The sequence below is a fragment of the Sinocyclocheilus anshuiensis genome, unplaced genomic scaffold (assembly GCF_001515605.1).
Source record: "Sinocyclocheilus anshuiensis isolate Anshui unplaced genomic scaffold, SAMN03320099.WGS_v1.1 scaffold407, whole genome shotgun sequence".
NCBI lineage: Eukaryota > Metazoa > Chordata > Actinopteri > Cypriniformes > Cyprinidae > Sinocyclocheilus > Sinocyclocheilus anshuiensis.
In genome coordinates, this window is record NW_015552593.1 from 602,398 (window position 1) to 615,941 (window position 13,544).

The 13,544-nt window shown below is 34.7% G+C and overlaps 1 protein-coding gene across 1 annotated transcript in view; it reads left to right on the top strand.

Annotated features, from left to right (window-relative positions):
- The window catches only part of pcdh15a (protocadherin-related 15a), a 202,379-nt gene that overhangs the window by 150,023 nt on the left and 38,812 nt on the right, over positions 1 to 13,544 (top strand). The window lies entirely within an intron of this gene.

Consider the following 13,544-nt stretch of genomic DNA (forward strand, 5'->3'; position numbering starts at 1 on the left):
CATTTTAAATCACATAAATGAACATAATAAATAATAATTAATTATTATTTTAAATAATTTAATTTAATTTTAGCTATCCTATTTCACAGCTGCTAAATAGGCATTTCACAGCTGCTGGACTATTAGGCATTAAGGTGTTATAATATATATATATATATATATATATATATACATTACTGAAAAGCTGCTTTGACTCTGTGTATTGTGAAAAGTGATATGCAAATAAAATTGTCTTTTGACTTGACAATTTACTGCTTAGAACACATTGTGTTTGGCGTACTCTACCTAGGACAGCAAGATATTTTCCTCTGTCGACATAGGCTGCGTTTACACTGGCACAAAAAATCCGATCTTTCGCTCCCATCTGACACAGATCGCTACCTCTAACGAGCTAAAATAGTCTAACAAATTTAAATTACCGTTATTTTCCGGTCTTTATTCGTTCAGTCAGGTTTTGTGCTGCATTTTCAAGATGGTGTAAAACATCCAATGTCTTCAGAAAGTATTTAGACCCCTAAAAATGGGCCTCTTATATGCATTCAGGCTTTTCATGCAGCACTTTATAGCAGCGACTTTGTCAGCGATTGCAGCATTGAGTTGTCTTGTTTCTTCTAGCAGACAGCCCACTGGGATTTGAGCTGTTTCTCTGTCTGATTGAATGTGGACTACTGTCTGTCATTATTGATGGTGTCCAGCTTAAAGCCATGGCAGGACCGTTCAAGTACAGTCAGGAATCTGTCCTGAAGCACTGAGGTGGCTGTTTGCTCCTGTACAGGTGCATCTCAATAAATTAGAATGTCATGGAAAAGTTCCTTTATTTCAGTAATTCAACTCAAATTGTGAAACTCGTGTATTAAATAAATTCAATGCACACAGACTGAAGTAGTTTAAGTCTTTGGTTCTTTTAATTGTGATGATTTTGATTCTAATTTATTGAGATGCACCTGTATATCACTGATTCTTCGACATGGTTTGGGGGATTTCTTGTAAATATAGTGCCATTGACAACAATGGAGGTAGCTGTGCTTCTGCAGCCCCAGAATGATTTGTCTTATTAGTCTTATTTATAGCTTATGACAACATAAGTAGATAGTACACCAGGGCTCTGAATCAGTTCAAGGAACAAACAAAATTTTGAAAGGAACAGGAACAGAAATGGAAATGGAAATTTTTATAGTTTCATCAAATTTTATAGTTCCGAACAGAATCGAAAATTTGAAATGGCCATTAACCGGTTAATAATGTTGTTTTATCGTTCCATTTAATATTTGAAATTTGTTGACAACCAATCACGAATTCCAGGAGTACGGCCTATGCAAATGTGATGCTGATGCATCCAACGAGTGAAATGCCCGCGCTCAGCTGTGAACTCATCATAGGTAAGTCGCAATGGCAATGCACCGGCGTTAGAGTTTATCCGAGGATAGTGTAAGATGGATTCAACAGATCACATGCACGCACCTGCAGCGCGAACTGTGAAGGGAGAAAACAGAATAAAACTATAGGCTAACATAACAAGGAATATATAGGCCTATACACAAAATATATTTCACTAAAATCATTAACAGATTAACAAAACGAAAGAAAAAATGTGCTTAGTTTCGGTTTGTGACGCTATTCAAAGATCCCGGAAAGGAAAACGAAACGGCAGAAAGAAATTTTCTTTATTTTGCAAAAGCTTTACGGTTTTAGGCCTATTTATTTTGCAAAAGCTTGATAGTTTTGAATGATTCTATCTGTGCAACCAGCATTGGTATGACTATATCGCACCGGTGCCCCACATGCACACAGACACAACATATTTTTGGCCAATGAAAGCTGCCATGAATTCCAGACCTTCAGCCGTCAGTCTGAAGGTCTGGCTACGCGAGACTAGCCTTAACTTTAGAGGATTTGTTGTGGAGAGAAGGGAACTAATAGCTCTGTTTATAATGTTTGTAAACATGTTGCTTTATCAGTATCTTAGCCTACATTATGTTATTTATGAATGTAGCCTAATAATAAAATGCGACGTGTATACGCGACTTATGTTAGACTTATGCAGTCTAACATGTGTTAATGCTTAGTTTAAAAAAAAACACGTTATTTTTCACATAATTTAACTTTATTCCACATCACTCTGTCCCTTCTCTGAGAAACGGGCTGATCTTTTCCTGTTTTTATGAAGCCCCGCCCTCAGAAATAGGCGATGGGCTCTGATTGGTTAGCTAGCCCAGTGTGTTGTGGTTGGCTAAACTGCCTCTAGTGCGCATCTAATCGTTCCGCCCCTCACCTCAGCGGCATGTGCTCCGGTTGTATTGTAAACAACGGCGCCATTAATTTCGATTATCAGTTTGAGCCCGATTGAGAAGTTGAGGATATTATTGAAGAGGATCGTGGCCCCCTTTACTGCCTTTTCCCCGAGGGCGGGGTTTATCTGGGTTTGTGATGTCACAAACCCGGGTAGCAACTCATTGTAGTCCCTACCAGCCGTTTTGGTAGGCATTAAACCGCCAGAATTTTAAAAGACGATATCTCCGTTTGCATTGAACTTTCAGCTTCGTAACTTTGTCGATATTGTTTATGCTCAAACAGCAACATTGCAAACTAACTAACATTAAGAAATTGAAATCGCAATCAACCACCCCTTTAACAGATATTTTTCTTTTGTTTAGTAGCCTACATTTGGCCAAAATCTAGAAAAGATGATGCTGTATTGGCTCTATAAGCTAGCGGGTTAAGATACCAGATGTCTTCCCGTTTTTTTTTTTGAGTAAAGAAAATGTTGTACTTTATTATTATTATTATTATTATTATTATTATTATTATTATTATTATAGGCAAAGGAAATTTTTTAAAAATGACGTTATTAATAGGGGTGTAACGATTCATCAATATGGATCAATACATCGATACGATGTCTGACGATACGATGCATTGATGCCACGCGTAAAATATCGATATCTGTAGTATAAATAGGCACCTTTGTTTTGGCGCTGTCCACATTTTCACATGATGTCCGTCTATGCATTACCGCCAACTCGTTCAAACACACGTATCAGGACTGGATATAAGGACTGCCCGAAGGCACAAGGTGAGCATAAAAGACACTCGGGATTGTTGGCGGAACAGTCGAGCGCTGTGTGAGAAGTTTTCTGCGCACACATCTGAAGCGCGCGCAGGCACACAGACAGCCGTGTCTACACCGCGCGAATACTAAATTGAGCTCTCTTCCGCTTTTTTGTGCATGGATGAATAAATACAGACAAAATTACATCAAAATGCGCGTTTTGGCGAATATCCTTGTGAGCACAGTCGGTTAGGCATATGTCTTAACCTAAACAGTTGAGAAAGAACAGGCATGTGTATCAGTATATTAAACCCGTGCTTTCGTTCTTAAAGTGAAAGCAAACTAATAATAAATATAATGCTGTCAAAGAAAAATACAAGTGCTCACTGCTCCTGACTAAATAACCTTTGTAACATCAAAAATGATTAATCTATAGTTAATTTATACAGTGAAGACTATGCAGTTATTTTACATTTGATTATTTGATTATTACATTTCTGTAGCGTACCTGAAAATTTCTTTTAGACTGGGCTGAAAAACCTGAAAAGCACTGTTTATTGAACTTGTGTCTTTGTTCTATTGTATTTATTTTCTGCTATTGCTTGTAATTTGGTTATCTGTAGAAAAGATTTTTAGCACTGAGCCCATAGTAGCAGTCAGAATTGTTCTTCCAATTGTTTATTTTCTTTATTGTTAAAACAAAAAAAGAAAAAAGTGTAGGCCTATTTTTTGTTGTGAATGTCCCAATTGAGGTACAGGATGTGAAAATTTCAGATAAATGTTCATGTTATATATTTTGGTTGCATTTGTGAGTTAATAAAAATGTAGATGGTTGTTTAAAATAGGTATATAATATCATAATACCGATATATTGATCGATATACTCCTGTATCAAATCAAATCGTAATCGTATCGTATCGTAGAATTTTTTTTTTAGGTATCGGCAAATATCGTATCGCTGGGTATGAGAATCGATATCGTATCGTATCGTGACGAACCATCCGATTTACACCCCTAGTTATTAACTGGTATTTTTTCTACTCAAACCAGTTTTGGAATGGTAATAATTAGAGCCCGACCGATATGGGTTTTTTGGGTCCGATACCGATACCGATATTAGGGAGTAAAAAAAAAAGGCCGATACCGATATATCGGCCGATATTCTTTGTGTATATTATAGTACAGTAAATTTCATATCGGCGGCATATTGGCGGCATATTCGCCGATACCGATATATCGGCGACAGGCTCATATCGGCCGATAAAATCGGCAAAACGATATATCGGTCGGGCTCTAGTAATAATACAGAGGAACACAGGAACAGAAATGTTAGTGAACCGATTACATTTTTTATTTTATTTTTTCATTTTCAAGCCCTGTAGTACACTACCATTTAGAGCTTTAGGGTCATAAAGGGATAGTTCACCCCAAAATTAAAATTCTGTCATTAATTACTCACCCACATGTCATGGTACTCTCATGAATGGCTGTGGAGACTGACTGGAAGAGAAGAAATTGTTGAATAAAGTATTTATTTTTGGTTTTCTTTGCGCACAAAATATACGCTCATAGCTTCATAAAATTGCACTTGAACCACTGATGTCACATGGACTATTTTAACAATGTCCTTACTACTGTACCTTTCTGGGCCTTGAATGTGGTAGTTGCGTTGCTGTCTATGCAGGGTCAGAAAGCGCTCGGATTTCATCAAAAATATCTTAATTTGTGTTCTGAAGATAAACGAAGGTCTTCCGGGTTTGGAACGACACGAGGGTGAGTAATTAAAGACACGGTTTTCATTTTTTTGGGTGAACTATCCCTTTAAGCAACTGCTTGGTAATAATAAGGAATCACCAAATGAGCATATTAGAATGATTTCTGAATTATCATGTGACACTGAAGACTAATGATGCTGAAAATTCAGCTGTGCCATCATGGGACTAAATTGCATTTTAAATATATTCACATTGAAAACAGATGTTTGAAAATGTAATAATATTTCACAATATTACTGTTTTACTGTAATTTATACAAAGTAATGTAAAAATAAATGCCTTGGTGAGCATAAGAGACTTAATCATGTAAATTAATAAATAAACAAATGCATAAATAAATAAATATTTATGTGCCAGCCTAGCAACTTGCACTGAGATAAATTGAAAATTACCTTGTTAGTTGTCACTAGCAATGTTCCCTCTAATTTTTTTTCTTGCTGAGCAAAACTTTTCTCTATTGGGCGGACATTTCGGGCCACCTGAGCAAAAACATTCTTTATACCAGACCTGTACAGCGCGTACACAAAAAAATGTGTAACTTTTAACTTTAATGTGCTATTTATATTTGATTTGACCATTGATGTAACTAAATTATGTACATTTTAGGTTACCTGAGAGAATATTTTTACAGTATAATACACTGCCGTTCAAAAGTTTGGGATCAATAAATTTTTTAAAAGAAGTTTCTTAGGCTCATCAAGGCTGTATCTATTTGATCAAAAATACTGAATATTATTTCACAAAATAATATTGTGAAATATTATTGCAATTTAGAATAAAAGTTTTCTATTTTAATATGCTTTAAAATTTAATTTATTCATGTAAAGCAAAGCTGAATTTTCAGTGTCACATGATCCTTCAGAAATCATTCTAATATGCTAATTTATAATCAATGTTGGAAACAGTTGTGCTGCTTAATATTTTTTGGGACCGGTGATATTTTTCAGGATTCTGTGATAAATAAAAAGTTAAAAAGAACAGTGTTTATTCAAAATAGAAATTGTGTTAAAATATACACTATACTATTCAAAAGTTTGGGGTCAGTACATTTTCTTTCTTTCTTTTTTTTTTTTTTTTAATTAATACTTTTATTCAGCAAGGATGTGTTAAATGGATAAAAAGTGATAGTAAAGACTTATATTGCTAGAAAATATTTATATTTTTAATAAATGCTGTTCTTTTTAACTTTTTATTAGCCTAATCAAAGAATCAAAACAGCACAATAAAAAAAATATTAAGCAGCACAACAGTTTCAACACTGATAATAAATCTGAATTTTAGAATGATTTCTGAAGGATCATGTGACACTGAAGACAGGAGTACTGATGCTGAAAATTCTGCTTTGCTTCACGAGGAATACATTATATTTTAAAGTATATTAAAATAGGAAACCAATATTAGAAATTGCAATAGCCTAATAGTTCACAATAGTACTGTTTTTTCTGTATTTTTGATCAAATAAATATCAAGCGTAGCGTTAGTTCTGGCAGGTCACGTTAGTCAAGCTCGCATCAGCTGACTTTCAGCTGATCCCCATCAACCTATAGGATTACGACACCTATCTCGCCAATCCAAACTGTATGCTAATTGTCAATCATATTTGACGAGAGTGGTCCTGACAGAAACAGCCTTGATGAGCATAAGTGACTCCATTAAAAAACAAGGTCAGTTATTTATTAGGTTTATAATATAGGCCTAACATAATATAATATAATATAATATAATATCAAAACAAACTGAAGCATTTACACTGATAGAAGAGAATAGAAAACAAACTGAAGCATTTAAACTGAGATCTGCAAGTTAAATATTTTCAAAGAAAAAAAAAACGTGAACGTGAATTATTCTATAGCTATCTAAACATCCCTATGAAGTACAGCTTGCACAATACACCTGTGTGTGACTGTAAATATCTCTATGAGTTTTGTTACCATTCTGTGCCCATCATCCACTATTTCCAGCACTTAATCAAGCCACTCTTCTTTAAAACACGAGGGCGTTTTATTTCACGTCATTGCTCTTGCGTTTGCTCTCGATTTGAGCTATTTCGTCCGCAACCACTGAAGTATTTGGTTTCTACAGCGACTCATTTGGCGCACATCATTCCGGTTCTAACTCTATAGCGACATCAACTTTATAGTGGTTTACCCGATCATTGCGTTTTTACTTGAATACAATCAAATGGCTTTCCCAGCTCATTTTTGCGTGTGCTCGGCACATTATTTCTTCTGCGCGGCTGCAGCTTAAAGGGAACATTGGTCACTAGTTTAATGAGTAGTTTACACGTGTACTTTTTTTTTTTTAATCAACTTCAAATTTTAGGTTGAAAATTGCCTAAAAACTTTTTTTTTAGGGGCGGCGGGGGGGAATGATGCAATAGACCCCGATGATGCAACATACTTTTTTTTATTTGGTTTTAATTAAAAAAATAAGTAAATAAATCTTGGTATTATTTTGCGCTAAACTAGAGAACATACCAAAGGTTATATTTCCATATTAATCTTAAAATTGCATGAAATTGAGCCATTGAAAAAGTTCATTTTAATGTTCATAATCTCTACAAAAGTTCCTCAGCTCTTCCTTGTAGATCCGTCATTCACTGTGAATTGTGGGATTTTTATCAGTGTGTGTGCTGAAGCATGTCCAGCCAAGTGAATTTGTAGTGAAGGTCTAGAGCTGATCAGATGTAGCAGGAAGCAACTGAACTCAATTTGTGTCATAGTCAGGGGTCCTCGCACTTCATTTTAAGAGCATGTGATTGAGAGTTTAATGCATTATTTAAAAGTCTATTTACATTTAACCTAATTGGATATTGGATTTTTTTGGATAAACTAAATCATTCATTCGGTGAATTAAGTAGTTTAGTCGCAGAAGGTGATATAACCTGTTACAGCATGTCACTGTTTACAGTGTTTTCTGGTTACGGTATCAAACTTCACTTCCATGTTGTGTATGTTTAAGGACATGATCTCTCTGAAGCATTGCCTTAATTTCAGAGTCCTACTGATGTATGTCACAGCAGCAGTTTCCATAGCGATTATGGATAAAAAGTCAGTCTATTTTAGTCTTGAGCGATTGGCCATTCATCGGTAAGATTGATATATCACAGCTGGCTCCTGAAATGAGCTAAACTCCTGTGCTCGATCGGACCAGTGTGCTAGTCTCATTAGCATAGCTGCATATACAGCCAAATGATTTTCAACCGTTCTTTTGTCTGTGTAAATGAATAATAAATGAACGAACAACATGTGTATGCATTTATTGCAGCGTTTGATGTGTAAAATAAGCATATTTTAGCTGAATAAGAGCACAGAATGGTGCATGTGCAGCAGGTCAACAAAGAAACAAATACTTCAAAAGTGACAGTAATTTCTTTTACATTGTAAAAAATTTTCTTTTGAAATTTGACTTTTCAGGGAATTCTGAAAACGTATTGCAGTTTTTACAAACAAATATTAAACTTCACAACTGTTTTTAACATCGATAATAATAAGGAATGTTACTTGAGCACAAAATCAGCATATTGGAATGATTTCTGAACGATCGTGCGACATTGAAGACTGAAAATTCAGCTATGCCATCACAGGAATATTAAAAATTAAGATGGCATTTTAAATATTATATTAAAATAGAACAGTGTTATTATACATAGTAATACTATTTCACATTATTTCTGTTTGTACTGTGTTTTTGATCAAATAATTACAAAAAAAATAAATAAATAAAATAAAGGACTACTTATGATGTTACCAATGGTTTCCTGCACCATTTTTATTTATTTGTTTTTGTTTGTTTGTTGTGTAATAATAATAATAGTAAACTATTATTATTATTATTATTGTTGTTGTTGTTGTTGTTGTTGTATTTTAATTAAATAAAGGCAATTAAATTGCTTTTTTTTTTTTCTACTGCACTTTATACATTTTAAATCCCTAAATATATCTAAAAAATATCTAACCTTACTTTCTCCTTTTTATTATTCATGGTAATTCAGCAGACCAAGTTTCTGGACACAAAATAAATGTGTTTCCATGGTTGTGATATTTTTTAAAGCTTCATAAGAGTTTGAGGATATTTTTGGATATGAAACTTTTCTTGTTTTCTAATTCGCTTTTTTTTTTTTATGAATTTTTTTTTCTACTTTTCTAGCGTTCTCCAAAATAGAGGTTTTGTAAAAAATGAAGATAATAAAGTTGTATTCTGTCTCTTTCTAGCGGTGGGATTTGAGTTTTTCGTCCCATTCAACTGTAATGTTATGCAGTCTGAAGTTCATTCTGAGAGGGCTTGGTGTTTAAAACTGGCTGTGTGTTGACTGAAGCAGTGGGCCAGAGAGAACACTTCACAGGAAGCTCTAATGGCGTGAGCTATAGACAGCATGCAGCGTTTCTCTGTAGACCTCATTAGGCTGTGGACTGCAGCTGGAACACTCTGGAGATCTGATTAAAGCACACCAGATTAAAGCGAGTTAAATGAAGACTTATGAAGCTCTCACACAAACATTCAGTGTTTTAACAATGACTGTCATGTATTGTTTGTCAAATTTAGTATTTTGGCTGCTTGATGTTTATAACTAGAGACAGATTTGATCATTACTCTGGAAATATTCACACTAAATTTTTCATCACGGTCGGCTCGGATCTGTTGGGAATATTATAAGGATTGCAATACAAGGTGTCTTGCTGTATGAATATGTAAACCTCTACATTTTTTAAAGATTTATGTCCTTAGTATGTTGTTGCACTTCCTGAATAACATCTCTGAGGACAAGTTCATACATTCTCAAGGTCTTGTTTACCATCAAGTGATACGCACACACAAGTGCATACTGCAGGGAAGTTGTCTTCTGTTGTCACGTCTTGTCATCATCATTGTGTGCTTTGCCCAGGGCCTCTGTCACATCGACACCTCTACACTTTCAAACACAATAGATGAGTCTCGCAAAACCTGTCAAGAACATGTCTGGGTCATATTTCACCCCAAAACAAATTATGTTTTGCATAAAGAAAGACATTTTTGTACTGTGACATTTTCTTGAAAATTAAACGCATCCCTCCCATTTCTCATTATCGGAATGCAAAAGGATGTCATTCTTTAAAAAATTAATTGAATGAATAAATAAATTGTGAAGAATTTATACATAATGGTTGTAAATGTTGTGATGCTTTTAATATATGCAGATATTTTTTTATGCTGTCAAGAGAAAGTAATGAGAATCATTGAGGATAATGAGAACTACAGTCAACTGTATTTAATTGTCATGATGTCAAAATGCAACAAACAAAAAGTTTTTCTTTATGCAAAATATATTTTTGTGCATATTATTCTTATTTTCTTTTGATTTGGGGGTGAAATGTGACCTGGACATGTTTTTGTGAGATTCACCAAACTGAATTATTCATGCGAGAGTTTGTGTATTTGCATGTCTGTGGGTGTGTGAGAGGAAGGGAACGAGAACAAAGAATATCTAAACTCTTTACCCAGCCTAAAGAAACAAACACAAAGAAAGAAAAGTCTGTATGTGTTCCTTTCCTTCTCTTTTACTCCAAATGAACCAAATTAACGTTTGTGAAAAAAGTGATTTTCTCAGTATTTTGATTTTTTTTTGCACCCTCAGATTCCAGATTTTCAGATAGTTCAATAGCTCATTCATTCAGCTTTCAGATGATGTATAAATCTCAATTTAAACAAATTGACCCTTATGACAGGTTTTGTGGTCCATGGTCACATATGTTTGCAAGCTTTGATGGCCAGTTGTACAGACTCATTTTCATTTGATATCACCTGGTCTAGTGTTTCTAATGTCCATTATGAGCCGCTTGCAGATCAGAACTGTTATGTCTTTTATTATGTGCGCAGCTCTCTGGAATACTTGATTCTGATTAGACAACCTCCCCATCCTGCTCCGCTCCACGTTGGGGTCTGATCTCCCCGTCGGGTTTATTTTGCAGTAATGACCATCTGATTGTACGTTATTCCTTAAATAATTAACACAGTTCATGAGATGAACTGCTTATGATACTGGACATAAAACAGCGCTGGGTGTCTAAAGTCTAAATTAGCATTCCTTAGGGCGGATTAGAGTACATTGTAAACTCGTTTTAATCTGGTCATTAAAACGCTGGTATGTTGTGTAAGCATTTCCTGAAAAAATGATTTTGTGGAGAGATTTCTATGTAACAGTTCGCAGAAGACACTTTTAGAGAGATCCCAGCAGACCTTGAGTTTGAATTGCCGAAGACTCTAATAAATGGACTTTCGGTGTCAAATTGAATAATGTAGAAATTACTGGAGCTGGATCTTCATCTGTATGTGTGTCATTGATTACTGATGCAGAGTTAATGCTGCTTTAATTCACTGTTAATGAGCTCTGATGAACTGTTCATACACACATTGATTTTATCACTAGAGGTCGAAAAGTGGTTGTATTCTGGGTGTTACTGGGTTACTGGGTGGGTTAATCTGATCCCATTTGTGTTGTGATCCGATCAAAAGCAATGAGCAGTCGTGCAATCCATCAATAACCCATTGCTTTTGATTTGATCACTACCCAAATGGTTTGTATTGCCGGTAGCAATAACATGCCATTCTTATTTGACACAGAATCTATTTTCTTGCTGCTAAAAATTAACATTTGGGAGGCAAAAGTGTTTGTTTATAAATTGCAGTAGTGCATAATGCATCATATCATGAACAAGATGAACGATTATCCATGCATGAATCAAACTCACTCAGAATGCGACAGTTCCATCACAGTTTTCCATGCATCATTTTTCATGATATCACTTCATGTGGTGTGACTGCTCATTTGCATAAAGTTAAACTTATCAAAACTGTCTAACATCTAAAACACAGCATGTCAGCATATAGTATACTACAAAGGATGTATTAAATAATATGTATATATTATGTATTACATATTATAAATATGTATTAAATAATAAATTTAATACATGTTTGCTGATAAACGCATTCATTTCTAATTTAATGTAATAATTAAATCAATTTTCAAATGCCAAAAAAATAAATAAAAAATTAAATTGTGAAATGTTTCCACAAAATATTAAGGAGCAAAAACCATTTTTAACATAAGAACCAATATTAATAACTGAGCACCAATAATAATTTAGAAGCAGCTTATTGGAATTATTTATGAAGGGTCATGTGATATTGAAGACTGGAGTAATGATGCTCAAAATTCATCTTTGCATCACAGAAATAAATTACTTTTTAAAATATATTCAAATAGAAAATAGTTATTCCAAATTATAATAGTATTTCATATTACTGTTTTTACTGTATTTTGATCAAATAAATGCAGCCTTGGTAAGCATTAGATTCATTAAAAAGATTCAAAAGCCATAATGTTTCCAAAAATTTGACAGGTATATGCAAATAATAAAATGCTTAAATCTACCATGCATAGTTTGGTTAGAAAAGTAAAAAGAAATTACTTATATATATAATATATATATATTCTAAATTCTGACTCGTCACTTCCACTGCTAACATTCTAGTTAATGCAGTGGCATAAAATGTCACTCTACATTATATGTAGAAGAGCTAAATGGACTGTGTGATTACACGGCTGTGTAAATGCAGTGAGAGTATAACAATGAGAAGATTACAGATGTGCTGATGAAGATAGTCATGAGCTATTGTGTGGGTCGGGAGTGTGCAGCAACTCATTTCCATTAAAAAGATGCTCCTCTTTTTGTGTTTCCTCACTCCTGCACTGAGGTTCTGGCTATTTCTGTCCTCTGTGATTCCCATGGTAACCAGCGTGAAGCTGAGCATCGCTGAGATTTCAGCATGACCTCGGCTCCTCGCTGTCAGTGTAGCGGTTGACTGAGGCAGCACCCTATTGTCTCAGAGGCAGAGCAAAGCGCTTCACCCCATTTATGGCGCAGAGAAACCCAGGCAGTCAGCAGCTCTTTGTTGCGATCTCACGATGATGGCTGTATTTTGACTGTTGGACAATAGAGACAAGAGTGTCATGCCCACCCACTTCTGACGGCTGGCGTGTGGTCCTCTCCTGTTCGAGAAAAAGCACAGAGACTTTCACAACATCTGTGAGAGGAGTACAAGAACTGTGACAGTTCATTCGGATAGACCTTCTGCTTTTTGTCCTTTCCTCCACCCAAACGCTTTACAGGAGCTTTGTCTCACTCTAAAACCACACAATAGTCATATTTTCTGCCATTTTTCATAAAAGGACAGAGGTTGATACTTCTAATACAAGTGATGGGTAAAGATAATTGGTGTCATACATGTATGTACAATATTGTTTAAAAGATTAGGGGCGAAAAGATTTGTAAATGTTTTTCTTGAAGGCTGCATTTATTTGAACAAAATAGATTTACATCTAATATGCTGAAACATTTTTTAACTTTAACATTTTTAAAAAAAAATTTATGTATTTTTAGGATCCTCTGATGAATAGAACGTCAGAAACAACAGCATTCATTTGAAATAAATATTTTGTAGCTATGTAAATGTTTACTGCCACTTTTGAATAATTAACGCATCCTTGATGAATAAAAGTGATAATTTCTCTCAAAAAATAAATAAAACCATACAGACCACTAGGGCTGCACAATTAATCGGAATTAAATCGCAAAGGCAAAAAAAATCGCGATTAGGCAGAAGCTGCGGTTGTCATGCGTATCTTTCAGTGAAGCACAGTTCTGTGATCAGCAGTAAATCTCCATCCAAAGGCCAGA